A 23,532-nucleotide genomic window follows, 5' to 3' on the forward strand; every position below is an offset into this window, starting at 1 on the left:
TAAAACCTTCACGCCAAAATCTTACATGCAAGGGCCAGCAGCCCTTTAGCATCTGTCTCACTTTCTCAGTTTATTAGAATTACCATAAAATACATGGTCAACTACCGGGCTTATTCAGAGTTCTGAAAGAGTGCCTCCGCAAATGCATCATGTACGCATCATCTGGTGGCTTTAGCTGATTAGCAGGGGGCAGATAAATTACTATGCTAATCCATGTATTCTCAGCACTAGTTCCTTGATATGGATATGTGTATATGCTTACAGAGGAGCCTTGATTAGTTCAAGCTTCAATGTGTCAAAAGCTCCAGAATCTTTCCAAAGAATAATTTTATCTGTACTCATATTTCTAAAATGTAGGCGCTGATTTGAAAATGTACTTACCTCCACCATATGCTATTTTTCTTTAACAATTTGCATTTCAAAGTGATTATCACATTTATATATGTATGACTATCAGTATGTTGCCAAAAATGGCCCCAAATGAGAAAGGAAGATGCTGGTTTTCTATTGAATAAAAATGTTTTTCATCTTCTAAAGTAACGTGGTGAAGAAAAAAACTCTCTACTACAGGGCTCTTTATTACATTCAAAATAGCCGTCTGATACTTTAAATCATTCTATTTTGAGTTTTTTAAAATTCACCAAACCGTTTATCAATAGTTACAAAGAACAAAATTACTCTCCAACCAAAATCAACATTATACCAATAAAATTCAGATTCTTGTTATTAAAAACAGTAAGAGCACAAAAAATTGAGAGGAGATACACTTATGTATTAATTAATATTATGAACAAGCCCCGGGTTAAGACACATTCATTGTCCCAACTAGAATAGGTCAATGGGAACTTGGAGAATCAACAATGACAGAAATTCAGTTGATTCAGTGGCTTTACGTGCATTGGGACTAACAATGAGATGCAACTTTTTGTATTTTATTCATTAAGGAATTAAGAACACAAACAGACATTGTGAATTATTCCATTCATTCACTGAAAATATTTATACACGGCCTTTCAGTAAAACGTCCAAGGTGCTTTATAAAAACTATCATATGCCTCCCACCCCTTTTAAAGGCTTTATTTGGTTCTTATAAACTCCCTATAGAATAACAAAAAACATGCGGGAAAACACAAATTTAAGAAATCATAACAGCAAAGAAATAGTAATCACAGAAAACAGAAAATAACTTCAAATTAATTGAAAGCCTTTGAGATTCCACCACTTGATACAAAATTATCTGACTTTGATTAAAAAGTCAGAGTTGATTAAAATGTAATACCAATGTTTCTGATATTCCATTGTAGATATGCATCTTTCATGGTCAAAAGACTGGTTAAACTGGGGCAGGTACAATTAAACTGTATACTTAAAATTTCTCTCATTTAAACCAAAGGGTGGTTAATTTTGTGGGGTGAGAGTAGGAATATGTATGAAGGTTGTGTGCCTTCAAGTTGTTTCCAACTTAAGTATTTCTTGGCAGAATTTGTTCAGAAAGGGTTTGCCACTCCCTCCCTCTTAGGATGAAAGAGTTTGATTTGCCCAGGATGCTGAATTTCTGTGGTTGAGCAGAGATTCAAATTCTGGTCACCAGAGTCCAAAATTAAAATCACTACACCACAATGGCTCCTCAGGATAACTTTACCACTAATGCAATAATCTATATCGGTGCATCTTTAACTATCTGATATGGCTGGGAGGTGGGGAAAGAATAACTGGGATTACCCCTCATATGACAGAGATTGGTTCCATGGTTATGCTCTAGAGATTCCCAGAGAGAACGTTTTAATTAAATATGTTAAAAACCAAATCCACAAAAGCCAAACCCACAAATGTGGAGGCCAACTGCATATGAAAAACTATACATTTAGGAAATCAGTAATTTAACAGGCTTAAGCTATTCAAAATTATCACAGAGATTTCGGGACACAGTGTGTTCTCATCTTTCATTAATCAAAGAAAATACTTCTTGACACATATGTTGAGTAACCACTGGGTTTCCAGAGTGAAAGCTGGCAGCATAAATGAGATATTGCGAGAGAGAATATTGATGACTGTTAGGGTTGTTAACTGGAAGGACTTCTATACCTTGCAGAGGAAGAGGAAATTTCAGACAGCGGTGCTTATTATCTGGTTACATGGCAAGCAATAAATGTTGAAATTCTTCTTTAACTCACTCCAGTTTTTTGTTCTGGCAATCAGGCAATTAGGCAAAAAACTTATACTGACCTATCTGCCTCAATTCAGTGAGGCTTACTTCTGAATCAGAAAATAATTACTCTATAAAGAGTATAAAGCCACCTCATATGATTAATCATAAGATTCTCCAAAAGCTTAGGAACATTCAGTGATCTGAATCAAGTTGCTATAACAATACTAGATGATACAATGAATTGCCTACTAAATGTTAGCTTAACAATAATACAAAATTTCATTGATTCAATTGGCCAGCTCTGGTTGGGAACAGTCTAGTATCATCAACAATAGCATCATTCTGGGTTGGCTTCTCATCAGAGAAGTCAGTGACAATCTGGTCACTGAAGTCGAAATCCAACTGCTCATTTCACTTTGAGTAGTTTCACTAACTCAATTGAATGGTATGTGAACACTTAAGTAAGTCCCACTGATTCAACTGGTCTACTGTAGTTGGGACTAGTGGCTGGCTTAAGGTCTCAGTTCCTGTCTAACTAATCTCTGCTAGATGGAGGCTCTAGGCATGCAGCTCTTACCCATGTTAAGTACAATACAGAATTATATATAGCCCATATTTCCATTTTATCCATTGTGTTTAACATCTATTCTACAGGATATGACTGGAACAAGTCATCCAGACGTTTCAAGCAAAGTATCATGTGTATACTAATAACACATTTAGATTTGTTAGGCAGTGGGGAATGGTTTGGAACAAGTCTAGGCATAGAGAGAAAGGTACAGCCAGAAGGAATCCAGATTGCTAGCATGAAATATCATAAAGGTGGCAGAGCAGCTTTCAAATTGACTCTTGAGACAAAACACTTTTACATCAGTGGGATGGTGGAATTGTTTTGGGTTTTAGTCCAAATTATCCAGGGTGCTGTATCTATTTTGGATATAGAGTTCAGTACTATGTTTAGCCCCCTTCAATTTTGAATTCAATCTCAACATGCATTTAATGTTATAGAAGTCACATTTAAAACTACTGCTGAGAGCTGAAAGCTATCCCAGTAGGGTTAAAAGCATTCTTTGGGGGTGAAGGTGAAAAATATTTTGACTGCCTATATAGGAAAAGGAAAAGGCCATGTGGAAACAGCAAAACACGACAATCAGTCAAAGACATTTAATGATCAAATGGGAAAACATGGAAGGAACATGGAGTACAGTATGACCCCTGTCTATGCAGGGCACAGAATCCTAGAATTCATGTGGATATGCAGAACCACAGATAATAGTAAATCCTATTTAAATGAAGGACTTCTTGTCCAAGAATACTATAAAGACACCTAGAAAATGCCATACATTTCCAAAGTGGATAAATGAAACATTTGATATCTATCTTGTGGATATAGGAGTCCTACTTTACAAGTGTTTCTATACTGTGAGTTGTCTTCAAGTCAAAAGAGAGCTGGGTGCTTGATTTTAAGAGAGAACACAACACACAATGAACAGAATGTAAACTTGATGGAATGGAGAGAACTAGTGGGATATTGTCATTTCTGGATACATACTTTATTAGAAGGACAAATGGCTACCAAAGGCAACTCTGCTTAATGGTAACATAGTGTTTTTTTAACTGAACTGCAAACTAGACATGGGGCTGAATTCACTACAGAATTACTTCTGGAAATAACTGTTGTTAACTGCAATGTATGATGACCCTATGGTGCTTTCAAATTTAGTATTCAGTGACATATCTTGACATTTCAGGACCTTTTAAAAGTTCCTTCTCCAGAGACTTCATAAAGTATTTTTCTCTATTACTTGAAAGGATCTCCAGTCTAATCTTGTTTTCTTGAAACCTTCTTCTTAGCTCTGTAGGTTCTAATTTATCAATAATCTGAATCAATAATCTCTTAATTTATATGTCTCCTTAATTGTTTTCTTCCATTCTTTTTCAAAATTTCCTGAACTTTGTAGCTCACCTTGATCTCATTTTTCATAAATGACATAGAATCAGTAAATTTGAATCATTTGGATCTGTCATTTGGTGTTGTCTTTGAACACCTGTCTGAATAATAATTTTGACAGCTGGCAGAACTTTTTCCCCTAAAAAATACATATTTTTACTGTATTATTCCTTTTAACCACCAGGAGTCACAATTTATTCATCATGCATAAACAATCTAGGTAATCTTTCATCTACTGCTTTTCCATCTAGAAGGTAAATCTCATTTCAGGAAATGTTTACAGCCAGTTCACTGCTCCTCCTCTTGTTGTAAGCTTGGTCCTTATTTCCAGTAATTAAACAACAACATGTTTTCCCCCAGAACTCTAGGGCATTATCAATCAATAAATCAACATTTATTTTAGTTAGAAATGAAAATTTCCCAAATTGTTTCCCAATTCTTTTTCCTTTTCCAAGTGTAACACATTTGAAAATCTGATCAATCACTCATGAAGTGGGGCACTATGCCATCTCCAATCTCCTATGTCCTACTCACATCACCAGCAGCAAAGAAACTGCTCTCTAGGCACCAGACTATAGATTCAAGTGAGGACTGTCCTTAAGCTTCCCATACAATTTCTTACTGGTTAAATTATTGTTAACTGGCCAACACCATAATCAGCATGGTCCGCTTTAGCAGGACCATTCGGAAGGGCTGTCACATCAAATCCTTTTCACTTTTGACCATGCCAGCAGTTAAATGTTATTTCCATCCATTTGTATTATTAGCCATAGCACTACTCATAGTTGTCATCTCCTGTACCCCAATTGCTCATTAAGTGCTATCTCACTTGGGAGTTTCATTTAGTATCTCATTATACAGTTTTCATGGTTTAAAATATTCAAAAGGGGTTTACTGTAAGCCCTGCTGAACAGTGTAAACAAATGTTAGCTATGATGCAATTGCTGTTGTCTCTGGGAAGTCCTCCAAAAGTGTCATACTGCCCCATGACTACTATCTCCCACTAGCTACTTGGCACATTTAGTTTAGTGCCTCAGCAAAAGCCTGTTTGACATGGGAGACACTTCTAGAAGCACTACTGCACTCAACATAGATTCTTGCTTCACAGAAACACATAATCCCACCACCATGAAAAGGAAGTGCCACTGGTGACTTTGAAATAATACAGAGCCCTAGCATCTTCTGTTATGCAGACATGCTTCTGCCCTCCTGGCCAAAACACTCAGGATGATCTTGAGAGAATGACAAAAGGAAGACATCCAAATTAGCACGTGTTGTAACAATGGTGACTTCATCTCACTCTCACACTGACTGGATAAAAAAAAGAAAGAAATCTTCTAGCTAATCTTAATGACGATGTCTTGAATGACCAATCAAAGACTCAACAAGAACAGAACTGACTCCGGACGTTAAGCAGTTGTGGCCAGAACCTAGTGTGAGGTATTATTATTATGTTTGTATATTATTATATGAAAGTTGCTAAATAAATTAGAAACAATAACCACACCATCCAAATTTGATTACATGGATATAGAAAATTGCTAGAGAACTGCTGTCCAGTTACGCTGTCCATAATTCAAATGATAAAAGTAAAAATGAGATAATTAATAAAACACAGTTGTAAAGAAAAGCAGTGTGTCTAATTGCCTCAAATCTTTTACTCAAAATCAAAATAATAGAGGGCCAGCTAGAGTGTATGCCGTAGGCAGAGAAGTCTTCCAAGTAACTGGCAGACTTGCCCAAACAAGACCAAAATGGAATGTAAACCTACACAACAGAAATTAAAGTAGATATAGAAATGTCCTAAAGAACTCATATGTGGAATGACTGATCTTCACATGCCCCAAAAACGGGCCTCTGAGCAAAAAGACTGTAGGGTGGATAATGATACATCCATCTAAAAAAAAAAAGATCAAGAAAGGACAAAAGAATTTCATACTGATTATTAACATCTTTAAACCCATTGCAGGTAAACTGCTGGAAAGTGTTAATTGATTGTATTATTAATAAGGCAAGAAAGACAACCCACTCAAAAGGAATCAGTGTGGTACCTACAAAAGTAAGCATTATATCAAATAACTTGAGAGTGTCAGTAAACAAGTGCATATGTATAATAGACCTTAGCTGGAACCCTGTTATGGTATCAGGCTATCTTAAAAACAACAACATTGCACATTCAGCTGCACTTCCTCAGAGGCAGCTTAAGGACAATCCCTACTGGTGGCGGGGTATAAATAAAGTTTTTTAAAAAATTATTATTATTATTATTATTATTATTATTATTACTACTACTACTACTGCAACTACCCATTCCACAAGCATTTCACTTTTGACTCAGTTCTGGAGAGCTAAACCGTGCATGCTGGGTGAGCTCAAGGATGCGGCACACAATGCACACACAGTTATACAACTGTAGGATCAAGCATAACTACAATGGCATATATTATTGCTATCCTAATGTAAGGGATCCTGGCATTAATTACTTGGACTTCCAGTGTCTTTAGGATACATCCTTTACCCCCCCCCCCCAAAAAAAAACCTCATTAAGAAATGTAGGGGTCATAGGATAAGAGAAAAGGTCCTCATGCAGATTGGAAATGGCTTAAAAAACAGGAAGAATAAAGTACAATGAATGAGAACTTTTTACAGTGGAATGATGTGAGCTGTAGTGTCCCCTCAAAGAGCCATACTGAAATGACTGCTTTTCAACTTGTTCGTAAAATACTTGGAGTTAAGACTGAACAGCAAAAAAGCTGGGTTTGCTGATGACATCAAATTATTCATGATATTTAAAACAAAAAGCAAATTCAGATTAATAACTGGAGCTAGTTACATACAGTGGTCAACCTTCCTGTTTAAGCAGCTCCACTGGCTACTAATAAGTTTCCGGGCCCAATTCAAGGTGCAAGGTGCAAGCCCTAAACCAGGGGTCCTCAAACTTTTAAAGCAGAGGGCTGGTCCACAATCGTTCAGACTGTTGAGGGGCCAAATTATCATTTGAAAAAAAAAATCGAACAAATTCCTATGCACACTGTATATGTCTTATTTGCAGTGGAAAACAACAACAATGAAAGAACAATACAATATTTAAAAATGAAAACTATTTTAACCAACATAAACCTATCAGGATTTCAGTGGAAAGTGTGGGCCTGCTACTGGCCAATGAGATAGTCAAGTGAATTAGGACTGTTGTTGTTGTGTGCCTTCAAGTCATTTCAGACTTTGGGCAAGCCTAAGTCTAAAATTAATTAATTAATTACTACATTTATTTACTACATTTATATCCCACGATTCTCACCCTGAAGGGGACTCAAAGCAGCTGTTATGTACATACAATATATTATATTATTAGCATAGCACAATATTAGCATTCTATATTATGATATTGAATGATACCACTATACTGTAATATTATATGTAACATATAACATATAATTAATATTATTATATTGTATTATTATTAGTATTATATTGTATAACATTATAATATTTTTATCGATATTATATGTATATGCAATATATTATTAAAACTGATATAAAATATTATATTATAAAACTGAGTGTGGGGGCCAGGTAAATGACCTTGGAGGGCAGCATCTGGCCCCCGGGCCTTAGTTTGGGGACCCCTGCCCTAAACAGTTCGGGACCTGCTTATCTCCACAGTCGCCTCCTCCCCTATGAACCCGCACAGGCCCTAAGATCTTCCAGGGAGGCCCTTCTCTCACTCCCACCTCCATCTCAAGCACGGTTGGTGGGGATGGGAGAGAGGGCCTTCTTGGTAGTGGCTCCCCAACTCTGGAACTCACTCCCCAGGGAGATTAGACTGTCTCCTTCGTTGTCCACCTTCCACCGGATTCTAAAAACATGGATGTTCCGGTGCACTTTTGAGTGAAGAGGTCACCAGCCATGTATCTTGTTTTCAAACGGTGCTGCACTTTAATATTGCCCCCCCCCCCCAATTTTATAGGTTTTAGTGCTTTAACGCGATCAGTTCCTTGTCCTCCTCCTATTTTACTCATGGACTTTACTCAGAGTTTTGCACTAATCAACCTCTGTACATAGCAATTGATGTCTTGGTTTTAATAATTGTCATGTTATGTTGTTTTATAACTATGTTATTATATTGTCTAAATTTATGGACTGTTTTTCTTATGTATGGAGGCAGGGTACAAGAATAAAGTTGTTGTTGTTGTTGTTATTATTATTAATATTATTATTCTGAAGAGTGGCTATTAAAACAGCAAATGAAGTTTAGAATAAAGCAAGTATAAAGGGAAGCATACTGAGGTACAAAATTCTACAGCTGGAATCCTGAATGGAACTAGTCTTCTTTTGGACAGGTATACCCTGCAATATATTTTATAAACTTTCAGTTACTGCTCATGATAAAGCTTGCAAGACAAAACAGAGATGGTATAGCTGCAATGTAAGTCACTGTCAAATTGAGAAAATTCAGATTTATTTACTGTCAGTTCTGAGAACTGTACACAGTTTTCAGTCTCCCTTTTATATAAGAAATAAATTACTCCAGGAGTCTTTCTTTTCCATAGGGTCTTTACTAAGACTTCCACAGTGTTCATGCTGATGGAATGACTTCATAACAAAGTAGAATGGATGTTCTCCTCAGAAAGCATGTGCCATGCTTCCAAAAATGCACCACAAATGTTTCAAATGCATCATGAGAATCTTCCTATTTTCTTCTTTCAGGACTATAATCTGTATAGAATCAAGGCAGACACACCGCTCCATGTATCTAATTAAAAACAGCATCCAGGAGAACCCACTCAGAATAAGTCAATGAGACAAATATAGTCTTGTTATATATCATTAGCAGCAATCCTGGTAGCGAGATAGCTTCATTTTAAGTCTAACTGAGTGATGAAGCTTTTAAAATAAGGTTAGACTAAAAAGGTATGCTTGGCTGTTGTTTCATAACCTATTTTTTCTCACGCTTTTGAATAGTGCACTCATGTCTATCACCTCAAGATTGTTAAATGACCCGGTGTTGTGGCTCTGTAACCCAGCTAATCAAAATGAAAATGAAATAAAGGCAAATGTCAGAAGTTTGAGACATTTTCACTGCAGCAGACAGAAAACAGTACCAAAACCTTACCAGCTTGCAAGGAGGGGATTGTTTGTGACAACGAAAAAGCTTAATAGGAAAATTATTATTAATATTAAAAGAAAATAAATTTTAAACAAAAGAAATTCCTAATCATATAAAGGAACCATACTGAATGCATCACCATTGGGGCACATATGTAAATAGTTAGGCAATCAAAGTGGTATTGGCTTTTAAGCTTATTGCCAATATGGTAGACTAATACAGACTAGACCGTGGAATACCATGGTATTTTAAAAAAAATTCTTTTTTACTAATTCTGTAAAATTTTGTTTTAGTTGCTGAAATATGTTAATGTCAACCTTGAAAAAAACAGATAGATTTTTCAGTATTTCTAAGTAAAACTGTTTGCCTTCTGAATAAGAAATGAAATACAAAGCATTTATTTGCCTTCTCTCATTCAATATTGTCTGTCTCCCAATAATGGCAAATTTCCTATCAAGTTTAAATATACATGTTCCCTTTTTATATAAAAAATAACACCATTATTTAACGTCCCTTGTGTATATGAACATTATCAACCTACAAAGTGGCAAAACATTGCAAGTTAAAACAATTTCAAAACTAAAATGGAGAGAAACTTTCCATGGGGGGGGGGGGGATGAATGGAAGAGAGATTTTGATCCAACATTATTATTATAATTACAATTATTTTATTTTAAAGCGATTGCCTCTGTAACAGCAGCCTTGTAAATGCAAGTCTGCAGTGTGAGCAGTTTTGATAAACAGCCTCTGCGGGCCACACAACAGGGATAATGTATCCTTAAGTACTGCCAATGAGCTGCCATTCTGCACAGCCAATTACTTCTGTGCGTCTGTCACTCAAAGGAAAAATGACTGAACCCATTAGATCAAACCTTTGTCACTGTTCCTAATGCACTCTTAGGCCTCATTAATCTGAGGGAGCAGCAACACAGCCGCCGGTGCCTCATTGCCTCCCCCACAACAGGACCACGTGAAGCCTCTCATCTCTCCCCCAAGTGCACCACGTTAATCAAGCTCTCCTTATTACCCCAGTCCCTGTCACGGCGGAGAGCGCTCTCTCTCTTAAATGCTCTCATTATGGCCCGTCTTTAGAGCTGGCTGAGTGGAAAAAAAAGAGAGAGCGAGAAACAGAAGAGGAAAAAGCAAGTCCGATCACATTAATATTCATGACAATAATTAGTATTCTAGGTCACTGAATATTCATGCTATTAGTTTGGATTTTTATGGGTTTGCTGGATGTCCTGATTGCTGGAGTGTGGAGGAAAACAGCATGGTGGGGACTTTAGATGTCAATGGCAGTTCAATACTGAAAATAGGTTTGCGAACATCCCCCCCCTTTCGGGAGGGGGCTAAATCAGCTCTTTCAACTCTCCTGATGGCTTCGGTATTTGAAAAATCACTAGACGAAAGGAGGAGGGATGAAAGCGCTTGATTTTCTTGAAAGGATTTTAACATCCGAACGGTTACTATTACAAAATATAACCACAAGAGCTCAACATAATAAGTTCAGTAGGACAGGATGAATCACTAATCTTAGAAGCTGGCACACCAAGGGATGACACGGACACCACACTATCAGGAACAAGAGTGAGCTGGATAGCAAGAAGGGATTATATTACTGCCACCCACACTGGGTTGCCTAAATGCTCAGGACACCTTCACAAATGCTGGGCTTGGGAAAAGCCATTCTTTCAGCAGAGCCTGCTATTATCCAAAGCGCTGAACAATGGCAAACACACACTGTATTTACTAAAGCACAAACTCTAAGCATATTTATATTAGATATTCTTCAACACTAGGAGAGGAGAAGGACAGAGTCCAACCACTATTGCAGAGGTTTCTTCTATGATCTCCCAATCGAAGGAAATGAAATCAGCATCAAAAAGAATGAACTCAGTCTGCAGTTGTCAATACTGGTTAATACTATGGCAGTAAGGCTAAAGTAAAACACTTCAGTGAGATACTGTTTTAGAAGTAAACTACATGATATGTTTGCCTGATAACACTATGTAATAAAATTTAAAAAAAAAATCTGTTTCTGTTTTGAAAGTGTCATTTACTGTTTAATTGTGTGGTACAGTAGAGTCTCACTTATCCAAGCTAAATGGGCCGCCAGAAGCTTGGATAAGTGAATATCTTGGGTAATAAGGAGGGATTAAGGAAAAGCCTAGGTTAAGAGATAAAGGTTTTCCCCTGACGTTAAGTCCAATCGTGTCCAACTCTGGGGGTTGATGCTCATCTCCATTTCTAAGATGAAGAGCCAGCGTTGTCCGTAGACACCTCCAAGGTCATGTGGTCGGCATGACTGCATGGAGTGCCGATACCTTCCCGCTGGAGCGGTACCTATTGATCTACTCACACTGGCATGTTTTCGAACTACTAGGTTGGCAGAAGCTGGAGCTAACAGCGGGTGCTCACTCCGCTCCCCGGATTTGAACTTGGGACCTTTTGGTCTGCAAGTTCAGCAGCTCAGCACTTTAACACACTGAGCCGCCAGAGGCCTATTCAACATCAAATTAGGTTATGATGTTACAAATTAAGCACCAAAACATCATGGTATACAACAAATTTGATAGAAAAATTATTTCAATACGCAGTAATGCTATGTAGTAATTACTGTATTTACGAATTTAGAACCAAAATATCATGATATATTGAAAACATTGGATAAGAGAGACTCTACTGTACTTACTTTGAAAGTAGTTCTTCTTCAGAAAGTTATTTTTTTGTGGCTACCACAAAGTATGTTCAATTGATTGAGACTCTAGATATTCATTGAAAAACTATAGGAAAATATGCTGCAGGATGTCCCATAAAACATTTTTTGCAGTTTAATAAACAATTTCCATGTTTTTATAATAGAACCAATTAGGAATTAACATTTATAAGCCAAGAATGAAACTTGTGTTACACAGTGTAACCAACAAAATTTTAGTTCTCCAAAGTGCCACCAAAACTAGCATCCTTTATATTTATTTATTTATTTACAGTATTTATATTCCGCCGTCTTACCCCGAAGAGGACTCAGGGCGGATCACATTACACATATAAGGCAAACATTCAATGCCTTAACATAGAACAAAGACAAGACAAACACGGGGCTCCGAGCTGGCCTCGAACTCATGACCTCTTGGTCAGAGTGATTTGTTGCAGCTGGTTGCTCTACAGCCTGCGCCACAGCCCGTCCCAGTCTTGTGCATTTGTATAGAATCGCTATCCATTTCTGTTTGTTTCATTCATAAGGCCTTTTTTTTTTTTTCATTTTCAAGTGCTTCTCCAGAAAACGGGCAGTTTTCCAAATAAGCTTTGTTGTTCCAGATGCAAAAGAACAATTTTTTGGGGACCATTAGCCAACATGGTGGGTCTTCCCAGGCTCCCTTTCCCGTCAGTGTTAGGGCTAGAGGGGTGAAAATCGGCACACATGAAGGGCACATCTATCACTCTTAGCCTACCAAATTTTATAACGTTTGTGTCATCCTCCAATTTTTAGGGATTTTTTTTCTTTTTATAAATAAAACCTTAAAAACATTCCCTCTTTCTCCCGCTGGCCCCGCCCTCTAACTTCTCAAGGAGCAGCAGCAGGAGGGAGGCAGGGCAGGGTGGGCACCATTCCTTCCTTCCAAATATCAAAGAAGCTCCACACACCACACACACAGCCCAGTGCCCACCCCTACTATTTCACCTCTTCTTTAACTGGTGGCAATGGGGGCCAATTCCTTTCCCCTTCCCAACATTTTTGGCAATGGCATGGTTTGTCCTTATATCCTTCATTACAACCTGGATTAAAAGCATCAGAGTTACTTAAGATATCACCATTTCTCTGATGTTTTCCCCTCCATCTGCAGAAGAGAACTGAGGTTAACGATAGGGCTTAAGATAGTACTAATACTGAAATGTTTCCCCCTCCACCAGCAGAAGAGAACTGAGTTTAAAAACAGGGATTTAGATGCTACTAATTTTGAGATGTTTCCCCTCCATCTGCAGAAGAGAACTGAGTTTAAAGACAGGGCTTAGGATACCAGTATTTCTGTGATGCTTTCCCCTCTGTCTGCAGAGCGAGAGCAGGCAAGGGAGGCAGGCAGCAGGCGAGGCTGACAGCATTCTTATCCTCCTACTAGCCCAACAGACAGGGTTCAGAGGTAAATAAATAGCACATGGCAATGCTCAGTGGGCCATGTGAAGACGGGAGTGCCATGTGGACGAAAATAAGGCAAATAGATGGTAACTGTTCATGCTATCTTTCATTTTGGGGCCTATCTTCATGCCGTAGAGGGCGTTATCATTTAGTGCACAACAAATGAAACAAAAGGAACAAACCAACAAATGAAACAAAAGAAACAAATACTGCGTAGGTACTGAAGATACTCAAGACATTTTCAAAGGAAGTTCAAGCTAATATTTGATCCCAGACAAACAGCTGAGAGTGGGGACTAGCAGAAAGACAACCGATGGACCACTAAACTTAGCTGAAGTGAGAAACAATAAGCTTTCTTCTCCTGGCAATTTTAATTTGGCAATCGATTTCCATTCTATTGAAGAAGATGGAGGAAATATTTCTTCAAAGTCAAGACCCCTAAGCACTGTGTCTCAATGCCCATTTGTGTGTATTTTTACTATGTCTCTATCTAGTTAGTGCAGTGCAGAAATGAGGGCCTCTCTCCCAGCAAACATGACACAAACCCACAATTCTCTTCTCTATGCAAAGTCCAGACACATTACTCTACTAAAGTATTATTTAGAGTCAATGAAGAAGATTGGCCAAACATTTTTTTATCTGCTGAAGATAGAACAGCCCAACTATTGCCACACAATGTGAAATACCTCAGAAAGTAACAATGGTGTAAGAAAGACACCAGTTACAAAGAGTGACTCCACCAAGTCCCACAAGAGGATCAAGGAGGGCCATACCGGTTAAAAGGGATTGAGAGGAATAGTATCAAGAGGAGTCCTGTTTAACTGGTGGCCAACCCTTTCCCCTCCCACTGAAGTTGCTACTTTAGGAGGCATAGATGAATCCCCTCACTTTCTGAAAAGGGGACAATACCACATTAGCATTTAAAGCAGGCACTTCCACTTTCCTATCCTGTGGCTACCTCCCTCTGAATTCTAGGAAATGTCATTTAGGGAAGCTAAGGGCCTCTCTAGCTGAGAATTCCAAAGGGCTTGCCTTAAACTACATTTCCCAGAATTCTACAGGAGGCAGCCATACAATAGTAAAGTGGGAGCCCCTAAGTTCTCTATTCTCAATCAAGTATATTGTTTCTTTGTTGCACTGTACTCACAAGGTTTTATAAAATGGAGAAACAATGACCAGTATCCAAAAGTATAAAAAGGAAAAAAATGTCTAATCAGCAAGTCTTGCAAATGCTGATTTATTATCAGCAAATGTTTGATTTGTATAAGTATTATATATACCTGTCACGCTCACTTCAAACGACCAGCATGAACACAGATCAAAAGAAGCTGTTATCAAAACCAATCTTTATTGAAGAACACACGACTTGGAAAAGTCGAGAATGACATAATGTTTACATACAATCATTTTTATTACCTTTGCTACAACGTCACATCACACGTAAATATCATCACCAAACTCCACCCCACATATCGCATTTCTACACCTACAACACCAACTATTCATTTAAGCTGTTTTGATTCTCACTCCAAAAGTTCCCATGCTCCGCGGCCAGGTGTCTGCATGAGCTATCGGGGAGTGCTTGATGTTATGGCTCCAATTCCAGAGCTTGCAGACTCAGCTCTGGGAATTGGCTCCATGACATGGCGCCCCCCTTTCGCCGATCTCTTCTTCTGTGCCTCGTCCGACACGACTCTGAAACAAATCAAACCTGAATACTATACATCCATTTTATCTAAAGTCCCCATATACTTTTTTAACAAGCTGCGATGGAATACAGGATGTATTTTCCCCAGACTTTTTGGCAAGAGTAGCTGGAAAGTCACTGCGTTTATGATCTCCTGTATCCTGAAGGGTCCAATGAATTTGGGGCTTAACTTTTTCGAGGGCAGACCTAGTTTTATGTTTTTTGTACTTAGCCACACTAAGTCCCCCTTCTCCAACTTATCTCCCTCCACTCTTTTACGATCTGCGAAGGTTTTATACCTTTTGTGCGCCTCCTTTAATGATGCAGTCACTTGGCTCCAACAATCTTGCATCTGAGTTTTCCACTTCCCCACTCCTGTTTCTTCATTCTCTGGCCACTTTGGCAATTGGGGCAACGGCTGGACCTCATGCCCATAAACTATTTCAAATGGAGTTTTATTTGTTGCGGAATGGATTGTAGAATTAAAGGCTAGTTCAGCAAATGCTAGCCATCTAGACCAATCGTTTTGTCTCTTATTTGAGTAGATGCGAAGGAACTGCCCAAGTGTCTGTTGGATACGTTCTACTGCACCGTTTGTCATAGGGTGGAAAGCGGAACTCATGCTCCTCTCTGCCCCTAATATTTCTAAGAATTTTCCCCAAAATTTCGCCGTGAATTGGACACCCCTGTCACTGACCACCCTGCTAGGACATCCGTGTAGCTTGTAAATATGATTTATGTACAAGTCAGCCAGTTTCTCTGCTGAAGGTAACTTTGCCAGCGCTATAAAGTGAGCTTGTTTAGAAAACAAATCTAATACAGTCCATATATAACGATGCCCCTTGCTGACAGGTAATTCCCCCACAAAGTCCATAGCCACACATTCCCATGGTCTGGTAGGTTCTGCCACAGGCTGCAATAGTCCCATTGGCCTCCCCCCCCCCCCCCCCCCGCGACTTATTCATGGCACAATCATCACACTGGGTAACATAATTTTTTATGTCCTTTCTCATCCCTGGCCACCAACAATGTTTTGCTATGGATTTCGTCGTCTTTGTAATTCCCATGTGCCCTGCGCTCTGGTTATCATGGAAGCGATTCAAAATTTTAGCCCTCAAAATTGCAGGAATGTACAATTTCCTTTTCACAAACCATAGTCCCCCCTTTTGTTCCCCTTTTTCTGCGTTGGATAAAATCCATTGGTCCCCTTCGTATGATTTCACCAGTTCCTTCTCCCAAATGCCCCCTTCGATAATTTTGACCCCTGCCGAGTTCTCTCTTTCTGTCTGTGCCCTCGTGCTGACTGCTAACCCCCATTGTTTTTCGGAAAATACAGTCCCTTCCTTTGCTATATCCTCGTGTTGAGGCATGCGTGAAAGGGCATCGGCCAGAACATTCTGTTTCCCTTGGAAAAACTTCAATTGGAAATTGAACCTGCTGAAGTATTGGGCCCATCTAATTTGTTTGGGGGATAATTTTCGCGGGGACTTTAAGTACTGGAGATTTCTGTGATCAGACCAGACCTCGAACGGGATTTTGCTTCCTTCAAGGAAGTGCCGCCAGCATTCCAATGCCTTCAGTATGGCTAATGCTTCTTTTTCCCATATGGGCCAACATTTTTCAGTCTCGCTAAACTTCCGTGATAGATATCCACATGGTTTCAAATTTCCATTTTGATCTTTTTGCAATAATACTGCCCCATACGCACAGTCCGAAGCATCACAATGTATTATGAAAGGACTCTGCATGTCTGGGCGCTTTAGGACGGGTTCTTCTGTAAAGCGTTCTTTTAAAGCCTCAAAAGCTTTTTGGCATTCTGGCGTCCAATTCAGCTTGGCGCCAGGGGCTTTCACTTTTGCCGTCTCCCCTTTCCCCTTCGTTTTTAACAGTTCTGTGAGGGGCGCAGCCAGTTGCGCAAATCCCTTTATAAATGATCGATAGAAATTTGCGAACCCTAGGAACGATTGCAATTGTCTCCTCGTTTGAGGGACTCCCCATTCCCTTACGTCCGATACTTTGGATGGGTCCATAGCTAATCCCTCCGGAGATATCCGATACCCCAAAAAGTCAATTTGTGCCTTGTTGAATTCACATTTGGAAAACTTTGCATACAGTTTTGCTTCCCTTAGCTTTTGCAAAACTTCCCGAACCAATTCAATGTGCTGCTTTCTATCCTCGCTCACAATAAGGATATCATCTAAAAATATGAATACTCCTCGGTATAACAGTGGGCGTAAGATCTCGTTTATGAGCTGCATGAAGCACGAGCCGCCGTTTTTTAACCCAAAAGGCAAAACTAAATATTCAAAAAGTCCGAATGCGCAGGAAAATGCAGTTTTCCAAGTGTCCTCGGGTTTGATTCTTAACTTATGATAAGCTTCGATCAAATCAAGTTTGGTAAATATGCTCCCTTTCTTCAATACAGTAATCAGGTCCTTTACTAAAGGCATAGGGTATTTATTATCTTTCGTAATTGCATTCAGATTTCGATAGTCAATGCACAGTCTTAAAGAATTGTCTTTCTTTCTCCTAAATAACACGGGGGCTCCTAAAGGGGAGTTGGAGGGTTTAATGAAACCTCGCGCCAGATTTTTGTCAATATATTTCTTCAATTCCTCCTTTTCCTGAACAGACATGGGATAAACTTTCGGTTTTGGTAAGTTTGCCCCTGGGGTTATTTCGATTCCCACCTCTATATTCCTTTTGGGAGGTAATTTACTTGCTTCCTTTTGATTGAATACATCCACAAAGTCCCTGTATTCCGGGGGTAGCAGTTCTGGGCTTAATTCTTCCGACTCATCCCCCTCACTCTCTTCCTCTGCTATCTTGCCTATCTCCCATTCCGTTTGTTGTTCTTTAAAAGACATGCTCTTTCCCCTCCAATCTACATCAGGGTTTGCCTGCTCCAGCCACGGGATCCCTAGTATGATATTATACGTGGCAACAGGGGCTACCACAAAGGGTATTCTTCCTTCCCATTTGCCTATTTTACATGGGATCCCCTGTATTTCTTTCGTGGACACTTCCCCAGCAGCCACCGATCCGTCCAATTGCGAGAACGCAATCGGAACTTTAAGTGCAGTTTGCTGGCATTTTAGCGCCTCCGCTAATTCTGGAGTTATAATGTTCCTAGAGCAACCACAATCCACGAATGCTCTGCAAGTAGCTCGACTCTCCAGCCCCGATAAGCAGATTGGCACTACCATCATGCGTTTGTCTTGACTCACCAACTGTTCCGGAGGTTCTGGGGCTTGCCCCTCCTCCTCCGCTCGTCTCCCGGCTGCTGGCGTGGGTTTTGTGGCTTTGGGCGATTCTCCCTTCCGGGCCCAACATTCCGCTGCCCGATGGCCCGTCTTCCCACACACAAAGCATCCTGGCTTGGGTCTGTTGTCGTCTCCTTTGGAGGGGATCCCGGGTCGCCCTCCGGGGCGCTCCTGCTTCCGCGTTTCTCCCCGACCCCTCGCTGCCGGTCACTGCTGGGCGCCGCCGCTCCGAAAGCGCCTCACTTGGGACAGGGTGGATTCGACGCGCCCTGCTAGCTGAATCCATCCCTGTAACGACTCCGGGTCATCTCTGTGCGCCGCCCAGCTGAATATCTCGGGGCGCAGTCCTTCTTTGAATAATTCCACTTTGGTCACTTCGGACCACTCTGGTACCCTTTCCGCAAGATGGAGGAATTCTCCTGCGTACTCGGGTACCGTCTTGTTCCTTTGCTTTATGCCTTTTAATTGGTCGCGAGCTTTTAATTGCTCCAGCGGGTCTCTGAATCGGTTCTCCAGTGCAGCTAGGAATTGGGGCACTGATCTCAAGCACGGGTCGCGCCTGGCATGCAATTGCACATACCAGCTGGCCGCCCCTCTTTTGAGGGTATTCCCAATGGCCCGAACCATGCTTCCTTCGGAGGGGAATGTGTGTGCATTGTCCTCCATGTATCCTCTGATGCCAATGAGGAAAAAGTTCAGCTCGGACGATTCCCCTCCGTATTCTAGTTTAAGCTCCTCTCTCCCAGGCATCCATTCTGTGGTCCGTTGCCTCTGCATGGGCGGCCCGGGGAGGGGTTGCATCAGGTTCCCCTGAGCTGTCCCTTTGACCCCGCCGCGCCCCAGCCTTTCTCGGAACTCCAGCTCCTGCCAGTACTCCTCGTCTCCGTCGCCGCCTGCTGCCGCTGGACTCTGCGTTGACGCGCGCTGGCCCCTTCGGCCCCAAGCCTCTTCCTTGCACGGCTCCCTTTCGGCCCCGTATTGGGTGGGCTCCCTCTGGAGATTCTCCTCCAACAACGGCACCAATCTTCCCACGGTTTCCGACAGCCGGGACAGGCTGGTCTCCAAGATGGATAACCGTAGGGCCTCGGTCTCCGGCGTGCTCCCTCCGGACCCCCAACTGGTCTCTGCAGCCGCTGAGACGCCTCTCCCTCCTCTGGGGATCCTCTGGGTCACTCCATTCGGTCTGGGGTAGCCGGTAGAGGAGGCGATGGCTTGTAGCATTTCCTCTCTCGGCGGCCGAACATCTGGCAAGGGCCCCTCTGCCTCCTTCGGGCTCCGATCGCCCCCTCCACTCATTTTCACTTCACTGCGACTCCGCAGGAGGGTGAGAATGGGATTCTCGACTTAATGTCACGCTCACTTCAAACGACCAGCATGAACACAGATCAAAAGAAGCTGTTATCAAAACCAATCTTTATTGAAGAACACACGACTTGGAAAAGTCGAGAATGACATAATGTTTATATACAATCATTTTTATTACCTTTGCTACAACGTCACATCACACGTAAATATCATCACCAAACTCCACCCCACATATCGCATTTCTACACCTACAACACCAACTATTCATTTAAGCTGTTTTGATTCTCACTCCAAAAGTTCCCATGCTCCGTGGCCAGGTGTCTGCATGAGCTATCGGGGAGTGCTTGATGTTATGGCTCCAATTCCAGAGCTTGCAGACTCAGCTCTGGGAATTGGCTCCATGACATATACCTATATACCCGGGGTCACGTAAAAATTTCTTGGATAGAAATGGATCATGAGTGGAAAAAGTTTGAAAAGTCCTGCTCGAGAGAACATGAGACAAGGTCAATGGTGGCCATAAATAAAGGCTAGACATTTAATCTAGCAAAACACTGTAAGCATTTGTTCAAGATCTCAAGGATCAGGACAGGTGGGGACAGCACCCACGTTGACTGCTTCTTTTACATGATATAAAAACGCCACACTTTCTCCCTTTACAAATCGTCTGAAGGTAGTCCATTACAGCTTAATGTGTTTCTAAGCACTTTATCATAAAATAAACTTACTAATAGCCGCTGTATAGCTTCCTTGATGATCAAGATTAATAAGATATGAAATGTTCATTTATGAGAGAGGGAACTTTCTGTAACATGTCCAAAGTGTCACACATAGTTAAGAAACAATAATGTGTTAATAGATACTTATAGTGTTTGTAACATTACCATGAATTACCAGATGCTCCAATGGTGTTAAAAGATAATGACTAAACAATCAATTGTAGGTTTCTGTCATGTGTGGATCATAGTGCAACCACAGCAAGGAATTCTATATGAGCCACTTAAACTTTCAGAGGAAGTTTAAATCTCAAAATTATTTTACAATATCTTCTTTCACTTGATATCATATCTGACCAAACACTATTGAGCTGATTGAGAGAATGAGAGGGAGAGGTGCAATCAATCCTCCACATTCTCTGGGGTTAGGGGAACAGGATGTTGCCAAAGTGGAAAAATCATGAATAATTAGTAATCTCAAGGTCCTGCAGCATGATTCACTAGTCAACTTCCATTAGAGGCTGATCACTGAATCACACTGGAGGACCTAGACATCCATATAGTCTTCTTAGACTTTCAGTCTGATATTATGGTTAATTTCTGTGGATTTCTATGGAAGTTTACCACAGAGTCGCATAGGAAAACCTCGAGTTTCCTGGAGAGAAAATAACCAAATCTGCTAATCAAATCCCCAAAGGTTTAAACTCACAAATATAGAGAGCCAACTATATTTTGGAATGGTCTGGGGTGATTGGGCGCGAAGAAGAGAGTGACTGTGGATAAATCATGTCTGTTGTTTGATAATTACACAAGGAATATAACGCTAAAGCCAATAGTTGATGGCAGCTTAACCTATGTTAGATAACTTTAAGATTAAGAGATGGGTCTTTGTAAAGTTGAGGTACAACCAAATCAAGAACAACTATTGAAAGCATTCGCCCAAAATGGTGAACTCAAACCTAGCAGGAAGTCTGAAAAAACAAGGATTAGATACAGATAGTAGGCATTGAATAATGGGATAATGAATGCATCTCTACTAAAGATGCATTCATTTATAATTTACACGCTGTAATTCCATTATGTGAAGAAATACACAAAATGCCTAACATACAAAAATGGCAACACAATAATAAATATGTAATAAAACTGACCACTAATAATAATGCAACAATACCAGGTAATAGGCAAAACATGCACAATTGGGAAACAATTAAAACGAACAAATAAATTGGAGAGTTTAAAGACATTCACATATGTTTGTGAAAGTGGGGGCATCAAGCACATCTCTGGGAAAGGGAAATACATCATTTGGCTGCTATACTGGACAGTGACCACTCCTTTGTCCTGTTTTGGGGGTAGAAACTGAAGCACGTAAACATTTGGCTTGTTTCATAAACACACGACTATCTATTTTATGTTGTGAAAAGGTGGATTCTCTTGGACCTATGAGTAAGGGGTAAGACAAGTACATATACAGTAGAGTCTCACTTATCCAACACTCACTTATCCAATGTTCTGGATTATCCAACACATTTTTGAAGTCAATGTTTTCAAAACATTGTGATATTTTGGTGCTAAATTTGTATATATAATAATTACTACATAGCATTACTGCGGATTGAACTACTTTTTCTGTCAAATTTGTTGTATAACATGATGTTTTGGTGCTTAATTTGTAAAATCATAACCTAATTTGATGTTTAATAGGCTTTTCCTTAATTCCTCCTTATTATCCAACATAATCACTTATCCAACGTTCTCTTGGCCCGTTTATGTTGGATAAGTGAGACTCTACTGTACTCTGATAAATATATAGAATCAAGTCCTTTACTGTGTGATAAAAAATTGATGCTCTTTCTAGGCAGTAAAACGAGTGGCATAATGATATTTTCTTCATGGCCTAACTTCTACTACACAAAACCAAGTGTTTCTTTACAAGGGCAGAGAGGAAACTCCATTCAGAGAGTAGGACAAGTTTCAGGGTATAGCGGAAAAGAGGGAAATTTCAGTTGCTTACTTTGGGCCAGAATTTTGGATTTTTCACAATTTGGCATACCTGTATTTGCAAATATGTATTTAACAAGTTGTCTTGGAGATGGGACCCAAATTTAAGCACAAAATTAATGTATGATTCATATATACCTTATTTACATAACCTGTAGGTAATCTTTATACAATATTCCAATAACTTTGAGCATGAAACAAATTTTGTGTACCTCTAACTTTCAGAAAGCAAAGGTGTCACTATCTCAGTCATCCATGTGGACAATTTTAGAGTATTTTGTATTTCTAGATAAGGGGTGCTCAACCTGCATTGCAATCTCTCTCAACAAGAGAGCTGGTCCAGATTCTCAATCATTTATTATTTCCAGCTCTAAAAAAAACTGTTTTTTTTTTTCAGGAGTGGTGACCAGAATATACTGTATTCTCATTTTAGTTGCACTACAGATTTTACCAAGGCATAATGATATTGGGAACTCTATTTTTTAACTCTTTCATATTATCCAAAATACAGTTTAGCATTCACACAGCAAATGCACAGTAGGTCAACAATTTCACAGAGTTTCACCATAATTTTAAACTGTTTTCCCTACATAACATGTTCGACTGGTTGAAACTAGGGGTGTCTTTGACAAATGACCAATTTTTTTTGTTTATTTTCTTGAGAACAGACAAAAGGCAATAGGGGAAGAATGCTTCCATCTTATTTGACCCAGAAATACATCATTTTTAATCCCAAGCTGGCTGTGAATAGCATTCTTCCAATTCATGAAGTACTCTATGGAACCATACAGTATAGAAATAGTTTTTATTAGCGTACACGGCATTGGTGATTTCCCTAGTAAATATTCTCTTTGAAATAACAGAACCAATTATATTCATGTAATTTTGAACTTTCATCATATTAACCCAACTCCTATCTGCAGTTTGGCAGGCATGTATCTCAAGTGCCACAGTTGCCTCCAAAAGATCATACTTATTTGTGTGTTGGGATGACACTGTCCTTTGCAAAACGGGTTACTTGTTTTCATACAAGCATTAAGAGAAAACTTACCCATCTCTCCCCGCCCCTTAGAATATGAAACCTTTTGATCTATCTCGGCAATATATGTTTCCCCAGTCCTCATAGAATATATTTGACTTGCTAAATTGAATATACCTAGCAAAAAACTTGCAAAATTGCTATACATGACATTCAGTGTTGACTCACATGCAAAA

General features: G+C 39.8%; 1 protein-coding gene across 7 annotated transcripts in view; it reads right to left on the reverse strand.

Moving 5' to 3' along the window:
- The window catches only part of agap1 (ArfGAP with GTPase domain, ankyrin repeat and PH domain 1), a 396,335-nt gene that overhangs the window by 130,992 nt on the left and 241,811 nt on the right, over positions 1–23,532 (reverse strand). The window lies entirely within an intron of this gene.

Source organism: Anolis carolinensis, chromosome 1, assembly GCF_035594765.1.
Source record: "Anolis carolinensis isolate JA03-04 chromosome 1, rAnoCar3.1.pri, whole genome shotgun sequence".
In the NCBI taxonomy this organism is placed as follows: domain Eukaryota; kingdom Metazoa; phylum Chordata; class Lepidosauria; order Squamata; family Dactyloidae; genus Anolis; species Anolis carolinensis.